Below are 14,385 nucleotides of genomic sequence, written 5' to 3'. Positions count from 1 at the left end.
CGTCCATTTTAAAATATTGGCATCACATTTGCAGCTTTCCAATCTGTTAGAACCGTCCCAGAGTCAGCAAAGTTTAGTGAATTATCACGAGTGTATTTGCTATTTACCCACTGCCATTCCTTACAGTCCCCGGGGATGCATTCCATCACGGCCAGGAGACCCATCTACCTTTCGGCTGGTATCTTTCCCAGCACTGCCTCTTTACCGAGAATGATTGATTGTTTCTCTGTCTTCATCTGCTGTTGCCCCCATAGGCCTGAGACAATGAGTATATAGACTGTATGTTCCTGTTAAGGCCAAGACTGGGAGGTGTAAGGAATGCTGCCTGTCAAGAGGAATTGTGGCTCTGGTCAAGAAAATGAAGGAGGGATATGGCAGGTACATACAGCTGGGTTTGGGTGAATACCTGGAGGAGTATAGGGGCAGTAGGAGTATACTCGAGGGAAACTAAGAGGGCAAAAAAGGGAACGAGAACTTTGTGAAATGAGTTTGGGGAAAATCCAAAGAGATTCTAGAAATACACTAAGGACAAAAGAGTAACCAGGCAGAGAATAGGGACCCTGAAAAATCAACAAGGCGGTCTATGGATCTGCAGGAGGCAGGAGAGATACTATCTGCGTATTTCATGTCCGCTTTTACTGAAGGAGGATATGGAAGTGAGAGAGCTTGGAGAAATAAATAGGGATAACTTGACAAGTGTCCATATTCGTTCAGAGTCTCTGGAACTTGTATAATGCATCAAGATTGATAAATCCCTGATACATGATCAGGTGAATCCCCGAACTTTGTGGGAAGCTAGGGAAGTGATAGTTGGGTCCCTCGCTGAGATATTTGTATCACCGAGGTGCTGGAAGACAGGTGCCATTATTTGAGAAAGGTGATGAGGAAAGGCCAGGGAACAATACACTGGTGAGCCTGGAGTCAGGCAAGTTGTTGGAAGGGCTTCTCCGGGATAGGATTTAGATGTAATTGGAAAGGTAAGAAATGATTAGGGACAGTCAGCATGGCTTTGTGCATGGAAATCACTAACTTGGACTTCAGAAAGACATTCAAGGTGGAAGGACTAGCTATTTGGATATAAAATTGGCTGTAAGGTTGGAGACAGAGGATAGTGGTGAAGGGTTGCCTTCGGACTGGAAGCCTGTGATGAGCAATATGGTGTAAGGATCGGTGCAGGGTTCACTGCTTTTCATCATTTATATCAATGATGACTATGTGAAAATAGGAGCTATGGTCAGTGACTTTACACAGGCACCAAATTGGATCGGGAAGAAGGTTACCTCAGAGTAAAATGGGACTTCAATCAAATGGGCTGGGGAGTGGCAGATGGAGTGAATTCAGATAAATGTGAGGTGCTGCATTTTGGAAAAACAAATCAGGGCAGGACTTATACATTTAATGGGAAGGTCCTGGGGAGTGTTGTTGAACAAAGAGACTTGAGGTACAGGTTCATAGTTCTTTGAAAGTGGAATCTTGGATAGGCAGGATAGTGAAGGAGGCGTTTGGTGTACTTGGTCAGTGCATTGAGTATTGGAGTTGGGACATTGTTTTGCAGCTCTACAGGACATTGATTCAGCCCCATTCACTGTGAGTGATGAAGCTCATCCCAGGGCAGAGCCACAGACATACACAGCACGGAAACAGACCCTTCAGTCAAACTCCTCTGTGCCGACCAGATATCCTATCCTCATGGTGGGCGGCACGGTGGCACAGTGGTTAGCACTGCTGCCTCACAGCGCCTGAAGACCCGGGTTCATTCCCGACTCAGGCGACTGACTGTGTGGAGTTTGCACATTCTCCCCGTGTCTGCGTGGGTTTCCTCCGGGTGCTCCGGTTTCCTCCCACAGTCCAAAGATGTGCAGGTGAATTGGCCATGCAAATTGCCCATAGTGTTAGGTAAGGGGTAATGTAGGGGTATGGGTGGGTTTCGCTTCGGCGGGTCGGTGTGGACTTGTTGGGCCGAAGGGCCTGTTCCACACTGTAAGTCTAATCTAATCTATCTATTTATCCCATCAATGCCTCCCATGATTTTATAAACCTCTGAGGTTACCCCTCAGCCTCCCACACTCCTGGGAGGATCCCACCACTCATGTCACAATGGGGCCTGGCTGATTGACGGCAGCTTCAGACCATTAGGAGACTAGGTGTAATCCTCCAGCCAATGGGAGTGAATGAGGGGTGTCGCCAACAGGCCAGCATGTGACCATGAGCTGTGCAGGTGCAGTGTCACTGGGCAGGGGTTGGGAAGAGACCCAGTGAGTGTGAAGGGAGTGGGAGAGAAATGGAGTTAGTGTGGACTGGGAGGGTTTATAAACTCATGATGTAGGCTGCTAGACCTGAATTAGAAACTCCCAGTAAATGAAAACCAAAAGAACTGTGGATGCTTAAATCAGAAACAACAGCTAGAAGATACTGGAATAGCTCAGCAGGTCTGGCAGCATCTGTGAAGAGAAATCAGAGTTAATATTTTGGATCCGCTGACCCTTCCTCAGAACTGATGTGACTGAGAAAAAATGTCAGTTTATATGCAGAAGGTAGGGGTTAAGGAGTAAATGTGATAGGTGGTGATATAGTCCAAAATGAGATACAGGAGCAATTGGACAAAGGAATGGATAATGATCTGGCTGGGGGAGGGTGAATAGATGTTAATGGAGATTGTTAGTGACTAACCATAGGTAATGTGTAATGGCAGGCGATGTAATAACAAGGCCTGGTGTGTGGGGTGGGGGACTATGGTGCGAGGACATGGGAGACTTAGGACCTAAAATTAATGAGTTCCATTTTAAGGTCAGAGGCCTGAAGGGTCCCCAAGTACAAAATGAGGTGTTGTTCTTCCAGCTTATGTTAAAGTTTGGCGCAGGAGAAGCACAGCAGGTCAGACAGTATCCAAGGAGCAGGAGAATTGACATATTGGGCCTAAGCCCTTCAGCAGGGATGTGAGAGTGGGGAAGAGGGTTGACAGATAATAGGATGTGTGTGTGGGGCTGGCGGGAAGGTAGCTGGGAAGGCGATAGGAAGATGCTGGTGGAGGGTAATGTTGAGAGGGTGGAGTGGGTAATTGCGAAAGAAGATGGACAGGTGGGACTGTTCAAGAGGGTGGTGCTGAGTTGGAGGGCTGGATCTGGGATAAGGTGGGGGAGAGGAAATGACGAAACATTGATTCAGTGGTTAAAGGGTCCCAAGATAGAAGATGAGGTTTTCTTCCTCCAGGAGTCATGTAGCTAGGATTTTGTGGTGGAGGTGGCCCAGGACATGCATGTTCTTGGCAGAGTGGGAGGGGGAGTTGAAATGGTTAGCCACAGAACAGTGGGGTTGGTTGGTGTATGTCTCCCAGAAAAGTTCCCTGAAACATTCTGCAAGTTAGCGTCCTGTCTCCCCGTTGTAGAAAGCAATGAAAACAATAGATGAGGTTATTCAATGTACAGGACAATCTCTGCTGGATGTGGAAGGGACCTCTGGTGTCTTGGATGGAGGTGAGGGGAAGGTGTGGGCACAGGTTTTACACCTCTTGCAATGGCAGGCAAAGGTGTTGGAAGTGGAGGGTGGGTTGGTGGGGAGCATGGATCTAATGTGGAAGTCACGGGAATGGTCTCGAGGAATGCTGAAAGGGGTGTGGAGGGAAAGATATCTGTTGGTGGGATCTGATTGTCGGTGGTGGAAATGGCAGAGGATGATGTGTTGTATCTGATTGAAAATTGAGGACTTGGGGGTTCTATCCTTGCTGCGGTTGGAGAGGTGGGGTTCAAGGGCAGAGGTGCAGGAAGTGGTGGAGATACACTGAAGGGTATTGTTGACCACATGGGAGGGGAAATTGCCGTCCTTGAAATACAGGGCCATTTGGTGTGTTCTGGAGTGTTCGGCATCAAGCTTCCCTGGAACACTGCATTAAGAATGAGACAGATGTTGGCCAGGGAACAGGCTCGTGTGTTAAAGTGGCAGGCAACTGGAAGCTCAGGGTCTGCTTTGGTCTGAGAGGGAGCACAGATTTGTCCAGATTGCACTTTGTCTCTTTGTAGGGACTGTCAGATTTAGTCCCAATCACCCACTTCATGATGCTCACCTGTAAACTCCTTATTTTCAATTCCCTGCAACTCTTTATGAAGTCAAATTCCAGTACCTTTTTAGGTGGAATGTTCCAGATTCAAACTGTCTGTTCACCCAGAAACTGCTGAGGTCCATGTTGACTCTGGGGTTACAAAGGATTGAATTGAAAGATGAGGTGCTGTCCCTGAGCTCCCATTGAGATGTATTGGAACAGTACAGGAGGCTGAGGGCAGTGTAGGGGTGAGCAGACAATGACAATGACAGGGCTGCACTGTGAGGGCTGCTTGGCTCAATGAGAGTGTTTTGGAGTTGGGTGTAAACAGAGCGAGGTGGGACAGGGAGAAGGTGAAGCTGAAACTCCGTTTTGTTTCAGCCCATTCAGAAATTCACATGGTCCCAAAGGGAACAGCCAGTTTGTAAGCGATACCTGTGGAGATTTTGTAACCATTTTTAAGGTATAACATATCAGCTTAAGTAAAGAATACAGGATTTTTATTACAATGTTTGAAGGGGAGGAAGATTGCTTGGTCATATAAATTCTCTAAATGGGAGTAACTAGCTGAATCTAGAGAGCCTGTGTGACAGGAGACCTCAGACCCATGGTGTGCTCCTCTTGTACAATGTGGGAAAATTAGGGATGTTTCCAGTGTCCCTGACGGCTGTGTGTGCAGGAAATGTGCCCATCAGCAGCTACTGGGAAACTGCTTTTCAGACCTGGAGCTGTGCGTGGACTCGCTGTGGAGCATCTGCAATACTGAGAATGTTATGGACAGCATGTTCAGTGAGTTAGTCACACTGCAGGTGAGGGTTACACAGGCAGAAAGGGAATGGGGGACCATCAGATCAAGTAAAAGGCTCAGGAAGGAAGTGCAGGAGTTCCCAGTGGTTATTCCCTTCCCAAACAGATAATGTATACTGCTTGGGATTCGTGTGTGTGTGTGTGTGTGTGTGTGTGTGTCGGTCTCAGGGGAAATCAGCAACAACCAGGTTCATGACACTGTCGATAGCTCTGCTGCCCAGAACGGGAAGAAAGAGAGTGACAGGGGATTCAACAGTCAGGGTTACAGACAGGCACTTCTATGGCCACAGCCATGAATCCAGGATGGTATGTTATCTCCCTGGTGATAGGATCCGCGATATCATGGTGCAGCTACAGGATATTCTGGAGCTGGAGGGTAAACAGCCTGTGGTTGGAGAACACATCAATACCAATGACAGCATGAAACAAAGGGATGAGTGTTTGAAAGCTGGATATTGGGAGAGCAGGGACACATTATAATGCAGCTCCTGAAATGTAATGATGTCAGACTTGCTCCCAGTGCCATATGCTAGTGAGAGCAGGAATAAGAGGGTAGATCAGCTGGATGTGTGGCTGGAGAAATGGTGTACCATGGAAGGGCTTAGATTCTTAAGGAATTGGGACCTGTACCAGCCTGACTGGTTACCCCTGTGCAGAGCTGGGTCAAATCTCCTGGAGGGTGGGGATGGGGGGAGCGCTATTGCCAGTTCCATTGGTGAGGTATTAACTAGTCTGGCAGGGGGATGGGATCTGAAGTGTCGGGTTAGATGGGTCAGATTCAGGTCAGGGAGTGGGACGTAGAATATTAGTGATGTAGTCAGCGACTCCGAAAACCAAAGGAAAGGAGGATTAAACGAGGATTGAGTCCCTCGTCATCCATCAGTCCTGCAGAGTCAACAAAATCTGGAGCTGTACAGCTCTCTGTCTCCATGTGCTTCAGCAAAATGCTGGAAATCTGCAACAAAACCAAGAAGTGCTGGAGATCCCCAGCAGGACGGGCAGCATCTGAAATGGTGACACCTGCAGGAAACATTGCAGCCTTGGTCATCTTTTTCACTGTCCACTAAACCTCCAGTTTTGGCGTCATCTGCAGAATTACTAATACCTCCTATGTTTACATCCAAATCATTGATATAAATGATGAAAAATAGTGGATACAGAACCAATCCTTGAGACACTCCACAGGCCTCCAGTCGGAAAAGCATCCCTCCGCCACCACTCTCTATCTTCTACTTTTGAGCCTGGTCTGTACTCAAATAGCTGGTTTCCGCTTTATTCCATGAGATCTAACCTTGCTAACCAGTCTCCCATGAGAAAGCTTGCTGAACGCCTTACTAAAGTCCACGTTGATCATGTCGACCAGGCTGCTCTCATCAATCATTTTTGTTACTTCTTCAAAAACCATTCTATCCCCTGGAAAACATAACAGTTACAGCACCAGAGTAATCAGCCCACCGTGTCTGCGTAGATCATGATGCCATTCCAAACTAATTCCATCTGCCTGTAACATGATCCATATCCCTGATAACCTATGCCTGCTTATGTGTCTGTCCAAATGCCTCTTAAACTGTGATTGTTTCTGCTTTTCCCATCTCCCAGGAGAATACATTATAGTCATTTATCGACATCTGCACAAGACACTTGTCAGACACAACTCCCTTTAAACTTGCTCAGATGTTGTTGGAAACGCTTAGCAGGTCATACAGCATCTGTGAAGAAAAATCAGTTAAAGTTTCCGGTCTGGGCACCCTTCCTCAGAAATGTTAACTCTAATTTCTTTTCACAGATGCTGCTAGACCTGCTGAGCTTTTCTAGAAACTTCTGATTCTCTTCCTGGTTTACAGCATCTGCAGTTGTTTTGGTTTTCATATCCTTTAAACTTTGTCCCTCTCCTCTAGAATTTGTCATTCCCACCTTGGGGAAAAAACTTCACATTATTCGTTTGGACTCCCCTGCCCTGGGAAAAAATAAACCATGACTAGTCACCCGATCACTGCTCCTCATAATTTTATAAAGTTCGATAAAGCCACCTAAAGTGTCCAGTGATTCAGGGAAATAGCCTCAGCCTATTCAGCCTCTCCCTATGGTTCAAATATTCCAATACTGGCAACACCCTGGTAAAACCTTACTGAACTCTTGCCAATTTCCCAACATCTTTCCTATAGCAGGGAGACTGGAATTCAAAGCAGTGGACATTCCAAAAGTGGCCGAGCCAATAAACTGTGCAACCGAAACATAATCTCCCAACTCCTATACTCAATGCACTGCCCAATAACAGCTAGCATACCGCACACCACCTTCACCGACCTGTCTACCTTCAACCACACCTTTCAAGAAACTATCAACCTACACTGCACGGTCTGTTTGTTTGTTAACACTTCCCAAGAACTTGTCATTAAGAGGTTGAGTCCTATTCTGGTAACATCTTTCTGAAATCAGGGAGACTGCAATTGAATGCAGTATTCTAACAGTGGCCTGACCAGTGCCCTACTCAGCCACAACGTGACCTCCTAACCCCTATACTCAGTGACAGAATCCCTACAGTGTGGTAGCAGGCCTTTCGGCCCATACCAACCATCGGAACAGCATTCCACCCTAACTCTGTAACCTACCATTACCCAAAGCTAATCCAGCTAACCTGCACGTCTTTGGATTTGTGGGAGGAAATTAAGAGCACCCAGAGGAAGCCCACGCAGACACACAGGGAGAATGTGCAAACACCACACAGACAGTGGAGTCGAACCAGAGTCCATTTATTGATCAGCATGTTACAAATGCCATGTTCAGCACCTGATCTCCCTGAAACTCTACAGAAACTATGCAGTTGTTCTGTGACCTTCAGATGGAATTAAGCTGAGGAGGAGAAAACAGGAAAAGGGTTGAGTTGTAGATCTAAAAAATAACTCTCCATCTTCCCCCTCTGTGTTCCTCCGTCTCCTCCCACTCTGTCTGTTCCCCCTCTCTATTGGTCAGCCCTGTCTTGGTCACCGCCATCCCTGTCGCCCCTCTCTCCCCACCCCCGATCATCTGTCCCCCTATCTGTCAGTCTGTCGCGCCCTCAGTCTTTTCCCCCTCTCTGTCAGTCGCTCCCCCGTCGGTTGCACACCCATCTTTTCCCTCCCCTCCCTCCGTCGGTTGCACCCCGCTTGGTCTGTTCCCCCTCTCTGTTGGTCGCCCCCCCAACCGTCAGTCACCCCCTCTGTTCCCCCCATCTGTTCCCCTCCCCTCTCAGCCCACTTTCTGTCCTCACCCATTTCTGTCCCACCACTCTCGATCCACCCACCCTCTCTGTCCCTCCGCCCACCCCCTCCCAGTCCCCTAGTTTCGTACTCCCCCACTGCAGGGAAAATATCTTCTCTATTTATCCTATCCATGCCCGGCCTGATTTTAAAAATCTCTTTCAGGTCACCGTTCAGCCTCTGATGCTCCAAGGAAAGCAGCCTATCCAAACCTGGCAACATCCTATAATTATTTTCTGACCCCTTTCAAGTTTGAGAACATCCATCTGATCGGAAGGAGACCAGAATTGCATGGAATATTACAAAAGTTGCCGAATCAATGTCCTGTACAGCCTCAGTATGACCTCTCAATGCTGTGACCAATAAAGGCAAGCAGACAAACTGCCGCCCTTCACTATTCTATCTACTTGCTACTCTACTTTCAAGGAACTATGAACCTGCACTCCAAGGACTCTTTGTTTAGCAGCACTCCCTAGGAACTTACTATTAACTGTATAAGTCCTGCTAAAGTATGTTTCGTGATGTTTAACTTCTCAAATTGGACTGGAGTTTAATATTCTGGAGAAATGTCAAATAAATCGCATTTATCCCATTCTGCAGAACTTAGTCCATCGCCCTGCACGTTCCAACATTTCAGTTCCATCCACGTACTTTTATTCAAATGTAATGCTGGTAACTGCCTCTGTCACCCCATCAGTGAGATCCTGCTCTCCACCATTTCTGTGGGAAATACATTCTCCTTTCCCCTTTTTTTCTGAGAATTATCTTCAATCTAAAACTTCTAGTTCCTGATGGCTCTGTTAATGAATAGCTGCTTCCTATCCATTCTACCTGGATTCCTCAGCATTTTATCACATTATTTTAATCTCAGTTCATCTTCCTTGGAAACCCCCCACCCCCCAACCTATCCAATCTTTCCTCAGAGCAGAAATTCTCCAATCAGAGAAACATTCTGATCAATCTTCTCTGTCCCCTCTCTGGTGTGATCACATCAATCCTGGAATGTGGGGACAATGAGTGAGTGCAGTACTTTCGCCTTGGTCAAACTAGTGTTCCAGTGTCACTTCTGTGTTCTTGTGGTTGTTGCTGATACAAGAAGTGTCCTGGTTTTCCCACATGGAACTGGATGTGCACTCCATGGGACTGGGATTCCCTACCGTGTGTGTATTTGTTAACTAATCCTAAATTAACTTCACATTAAAACAGAATTATCAGATACCCACCAATAAATTTCTTCCATTATACTCAAATCACCTTACTTTTAATATCTCTTTAAAATTATTACTAACACAACAGGCTTTAATTTGCTGAATAAGTATTCAGGTATCTTCACTGTTACAATCACTTGAAGATTATCTTTACCTTCAGCTACACGTGGTGAATTGAACACTGATTGTAAACATATTAATATCAAATGGACTTCAGTTTTATGATGATTAATCCAGTCTGACATTCTTGTTGATTAATATCTTGGAGAGAACTGTCTTCAGGACTCCAGCTGTCCTTTGTCTTCAATCACAACTGGTTGTGGCTGGACTACAGATCTTAGATCTGTTCCGTTGTTTACTGGATTGCTTCGCTCTGTCTATCACTTGCTGCTTATGCTGTTTGGTAACTTCATCAGGTGAACACCCCATTTTTAGGTATTCATGCTGCTGTTACTGCCATGCCCTCCTGAATTCTCTCAGTTGAATGAGGGCTGATCCTCTGGTTTGATGGAAGGAGGGAAGTTGGGGAATATGCTGGGCCGTGATTCTGTAAGCTTTGTTGGAGTACGACTCTACTGTTGTTGGAAGGCAAGAGCTAAACTCTTGCACTGTAAACCCGATGTACAAGAAGCTACATGCAGTATCATGAACACTGACAGTCCAAGACATGAAATACGAGCAACACTGTACAATGATGCAGGATCACAACTGCAGCAAGGGGAGTTTAAGATCCAACTTGACATAGGAGTAGGGAAAGAAGCAGCTGATCAGATTGTCTCATTCATAGTCACAAAGAAACTCTGTGAGATTATTGTACTGTTGGGTGTGAGGATGGAGGAGGTTGGGGAGATGAGGAGCTCTTCAAAGGAAACTAATCTGCCTGAGAGTTAGGGATCGACTTTATTGCTAGGTATTTAACAGAAAGCTAATTGAAACTGTTTTTATCCCCAAAAGATAACAAGACCGATGCTGTTTCCAATCATGATCAGAAACAAACCTCAGAATACACATGGTTCATAGATGGATGTCAATAGCCCATCAACATCCAACTCCTGCAATTATTCAGCAAATGTATGTGTGATTAATCAGTCCTGATGTACCAGAAAATCGCTGTTTACTCTGTGCAGATGGGCAGTGATGTGGGGAAGTATTGGCCGAGTGATATTGTCGCTGGACAGTTAGTCCAAAGCCCCAGATAAACTTCTGGAGACCTGAGTTCAAAGCCTACTGCTGCAGATGGGTGAATTTGAATTAAATTTTTAAAAACTCGGGAATTTAAGAGTCTCATGATGACCATTAATCGATTTTCCGAAAAACCCATCTGGATCACTAATGCCCTTTCAGGAAGGAAGCTGCCATCCTTACCTGGTCTGGCCTACATTGTGACTTCAGACCCACAACAATGTGGTCGACTCTTACCTGCCCCCTGGGCAATTAGGGATGGGCAGGAAATGCTGCCGGGCCAGCGACACCCTCATCTTGTGAATGAATAAAGGAAAATAAAAGTCTCTACCCAGTGTGAATCTGCATGTTCAATGATGTTGTGAACATTTCCAAAGCTAAGTTCTCGATATGCAAAACTTTATGAACTGCCAAAACCGTTGTTCATTACTTGGTGTGAAAAAGAGAAAAAAAACCAACCAATATATTTAGCTTGTTTACTTCAAAGAAAATAGCAATTTCTTCAAATCAATTCAGTGACTGCATTTTCTTCATCAGTGAACCATTCCAGTAAGTCTGTACTCCACACTCTGAAGATCACTCATATCCTTCATTGTTGATGCCTATTTTGTTCCACAAATCCTAAAGACACAAGTAGCTTTATTATTGGGCAGCAGGCGAGAGTTTCAAAGCGTTTCTAAGGTGCCCCAGTGTCGACTTTAGATTAGATTACTTACAGTGTGGAAACAGGCCCTCCGGCCCAACACGTCCACACCGACCCGCCAAAGTGCAACCCACCCATACCCCTACATTTACCCCTTACCTAGCACTACGGGCAATTTAGCACAGCCAATTCACCTGACCCGCACATCTTTGGACTGTGGGAGGAGACCGGAGCAAACCCACACAGACACGGGGAGAACATGCAAACTCCACGCAGTCAGTCGCCTGATTCGGGATTGAACCTGGGTCTCAGGCGCTGTGAGGCAGCAGTGCTAACCACTGTGCCACCATGCCGCCCACAAGGGGAGAGCGCGAACGCAGACCCCCACTACCACAAATTTTGCTGTTGAGTATCCCGCATTTGGTGACATCGCAGGCGTCAGCACACCCGAAGTGCAATGGGATAGCCTCGTCCTGGGAGCGCCACCGCAATGATCATGGTATCTCCCCTGCCAGGTTAGTATAGAGACTTGTAGAGACTCTTCTTCATGAATCTCTGCCTTACCCACAGAGACAGTATATTTAATAGGAATTAGACAAAGACATATCAGTCACATGGGCGATTGTCATTACATAGTTTAAAGCTGGTAATTATGACCTTACAAAGCTTGATGAATGGCGATGTCCTGCGTTAACGTATGAATGGATTACAGAAACTGATTATCGTATTGTTCATGATTATGTGTTGATGGGAAGAGATTAAGGCTGGAGGGTTCTTCCTTCTGTAAATGGGGGATTCACTTACCTATGCTAATATGGAGGGGAGGTAAGACAATGGGAGCGGGAGGCAGTTTAACAGGGTTGTGCCCAGGGCTCTCAGTCTTGTCTGGAAAGGGCAAATTCCTCTGTCTGGGGTTACGGGGGAATCCACATGTGTGGCTGCAAGAGGTTCTATTTTGAGATACTGTCAGCCTCCCCCCTTCTGAGGTGTTCTGTCTGTATTGAAAGAGTACAGGCATTCAGTTGATGAAATATGGCCTTTGGCAAGGGAATGTTTAACCCTTGAGACCCCACAGTGTCCTGAAGGAGAAGCAAAAGGTATGGAACAGGCCCCTCTGTGGTATTTAACTTCCTCGTTCTGACCAGGAATCTGTTGACCAGAATTGGATGCAATGATTGACTGTGACCTAACTAGAGCTTTGTCAATGGTCAGCATCTTTTCCATGAGTTTGTTATCATTCCCCCATTAATGAAGCCCAGCATCCCATTTGTTTTACCCAAAACACTTCATGTTTTCTCTCCTTTAATAAGTGGTGCACATTGTCCCCCATTCCTGCTGTCCTGCACGTTGTGTCTGTGCCATTCAAATATATATTGACTTTCTACATTGCTTCTCTCAAAATGAATGAACTTATTGTGTGTTCTCATGAAGAGACATATTCCACTCAAATTATTAACTCTCCTCCACACATTCTACCGCCTGGAAAACAGAAGAGTGTAGCACCGGAATAATCGGCCCACCATGTCTGTGTGGATCATGATGCTATTCCAAACTAATTCCATCTGCCTGTACATGATCCATATCTCTGCCAACCCATGTCTGCTTATGTGTCTGCCCAAATGCCTCTTAAATGTTGTGATTGTTTCTGCTTTTCCCAACTCTCAGGCAAATACATTCCAGTCACTGACCCACCTTCTGCACAAGAAAATTGCCAACACAACTGCCTTTAAACTTGCACATGTTATTGGAAATGCTCAGCAGATCATGCAGCATCTGTGAAGAAAAATCAGTTCATGTTTCGGGTCTGGTCACCCTTCCTCAGAAACGTTAACTTTAATTTATCTTCATAGAAGCTGCTCGACCTGCTGAACATTTCCCGAAAATGTTTTTGTTTCTGGTTTACATCATCTGCAGTTGTTTCAGTTGTTTCAGTTTTCATTTCCTTTAAACTTGCCCCTACTCCCCTTAAATCTATGGCCTCTAGAATTTGCCATTTTCACCGTGGAAAAGGATTCAGATTATTCACTCTGTCTGAGCCTTTCAGATCACCCGCAGCCACTGACTTTCACAAGACAAAAATCCAAGTCTTTCCAACCTCTCCCAATCCAGGCAACATCCTTGTAAACCTTTTCTCTCACTGCACTAAGCCTCCACATCCTCCTTTTTATATGGTGATCAAAACAGCACACAATACCCCAAAGGTGGCCTAATGACAGTTTTATAATCACTCCCCTGACAGAAGAAGGCAAGCCTGCCATCCACCTCCTTCACCACTTTCAGGGAGCTGTGAACTTGCCCCTGAAGATCCCTGTGTACATCAATGCTGCTGAGAGGCCTTCGGTTTAGTGAATACATTCCTCTTGCAATGAGCCTCCCAAAATACATCACCTCACACTTGTCTGGATTAAAATCTATCTCCGTATGGGTTTACCAACGGATCTCTTTCTTGCTGTATCCATTGACACCATTTTTCACGATTCACAACTTCATCAATTTGTACCATCTAGAAACTTGCTAATTAAATCATTTACATTTCCATGCTAATCATTGGTATATGTTACAGACAATAGATTATCCAATTCTGATCCTTGTGTAATAACACTGACCACAGAACTCCAGCCAGCAACATGCTGTGGAAGGAACATATTTCATTTAGTCAGTCAGTTAGAAAGCATTCCAGGCATTGGTGTGGCATTAGATGTTCCAAGATATTCACAGTCCTGGTTAAAACACCCTAGAGCAGATTTTCAGTTCTGTGTACACTACCTAGGGACTCCTCCAGAACCCAGTATAAAACAGTAAACATTATCTCCTGCTGTGGAAGGACAACCTGTGTTGGTCTGAGCATGAACACAGAGTAGATTTACCTTGATGATAATCTAACCCCTGAAGACAAACAACCGGAACAAGTTAAGCAAGTACAAAAAAAACATGTTATGGCACAGAAAGGGGCCCATCAAATCCAAGCTGGCTCTCTGTAGCAGAATCCATTATTCTCATTCTCCAGCTGTTCCCAAAACCCTGAAAGTTTATTTCTCTCATATCTGATATAATTGTATTCATTAATCATGGATCACCTCTACTTGCACCACCATAATAGGCAGCATGTTCTGCATATTTCCAGCCAGTGGAACACTTGCTCATCTCCCACTTTCTCAAAACGTTATACCTAATCTTAAATTTTGAGCCATCACCTATCAAGTGCAATTTATTTTATTGTCTGCTCTATCTAGATGTGTTATAATCATATCCATTTTATTCTATCATGAT

At 45.4% G+C, this 14,385-nt stretch overlaps 1 long non-coding RNA gene and 1 other non-coding gene across 6 annotated transcripts in view; one reads left to right on the top strand and one right to left on the bottom strand.

The window, feature by feature from the left end:
• LOC132813658 (uncharacterized) overlaps positions 1-10,813 on the top strand; it is a 47,781-nt gene extending 36,968 nt beyond the window's left edge. For 4 of the 5 annotated variants that reach the window (XR_009644124.1, XR_009644125.1, XR_009644123.1 and 1 more), the window contains exon 4: positions 8,248-8,674. This is a non-coding gene — a long non-coding RNA (uncharacterized LOC132813658). Of the gene's footprint in view, positions 1-8,247; positions 8,675-10,244 lie in introns of those variants that run through there. The other variant, XR_009644122.1, reaches the window with a different exon arrangement.
• Positions 10,814-11,474: 661 nt separating this feature from the next.
• Positions 11,475-11,638, bottom strand: LOC132813662 (U1 spliceosomal RNA). The gene has a single exon (XR_009644130.1). It is a non-coding gene; the product is annotated as a U1 spliceosomal RNA (small nuclear RNA).
• Positions 11,639-14,385: the final 2,747 nt, after the last annotated feature.

The sequence above is a fragment of the Hemiscyllium ocellatum genome, unplaced genomic scaffold, assembly GCF_020745735.1.
Source record: "Hemiscyllium ocellatum isolate sHemOce1 unplaced genomic scaffold, sHemOce1.pat.X.cur. scaffold_427_pat_ctg1, whole genome shotgun sequence".
NCBI lineage: Eukaryota > Metazoa > Chordata > Chondrichthyes > Orectolobiformes > Hemiscylliidae > Hemiscyllium > Hemiscyllium ocellatum.
Note: the sequence above shows the minus strand (reverse complement) of the source record. Positions and strands in the feature narration are given on the sequence as shown.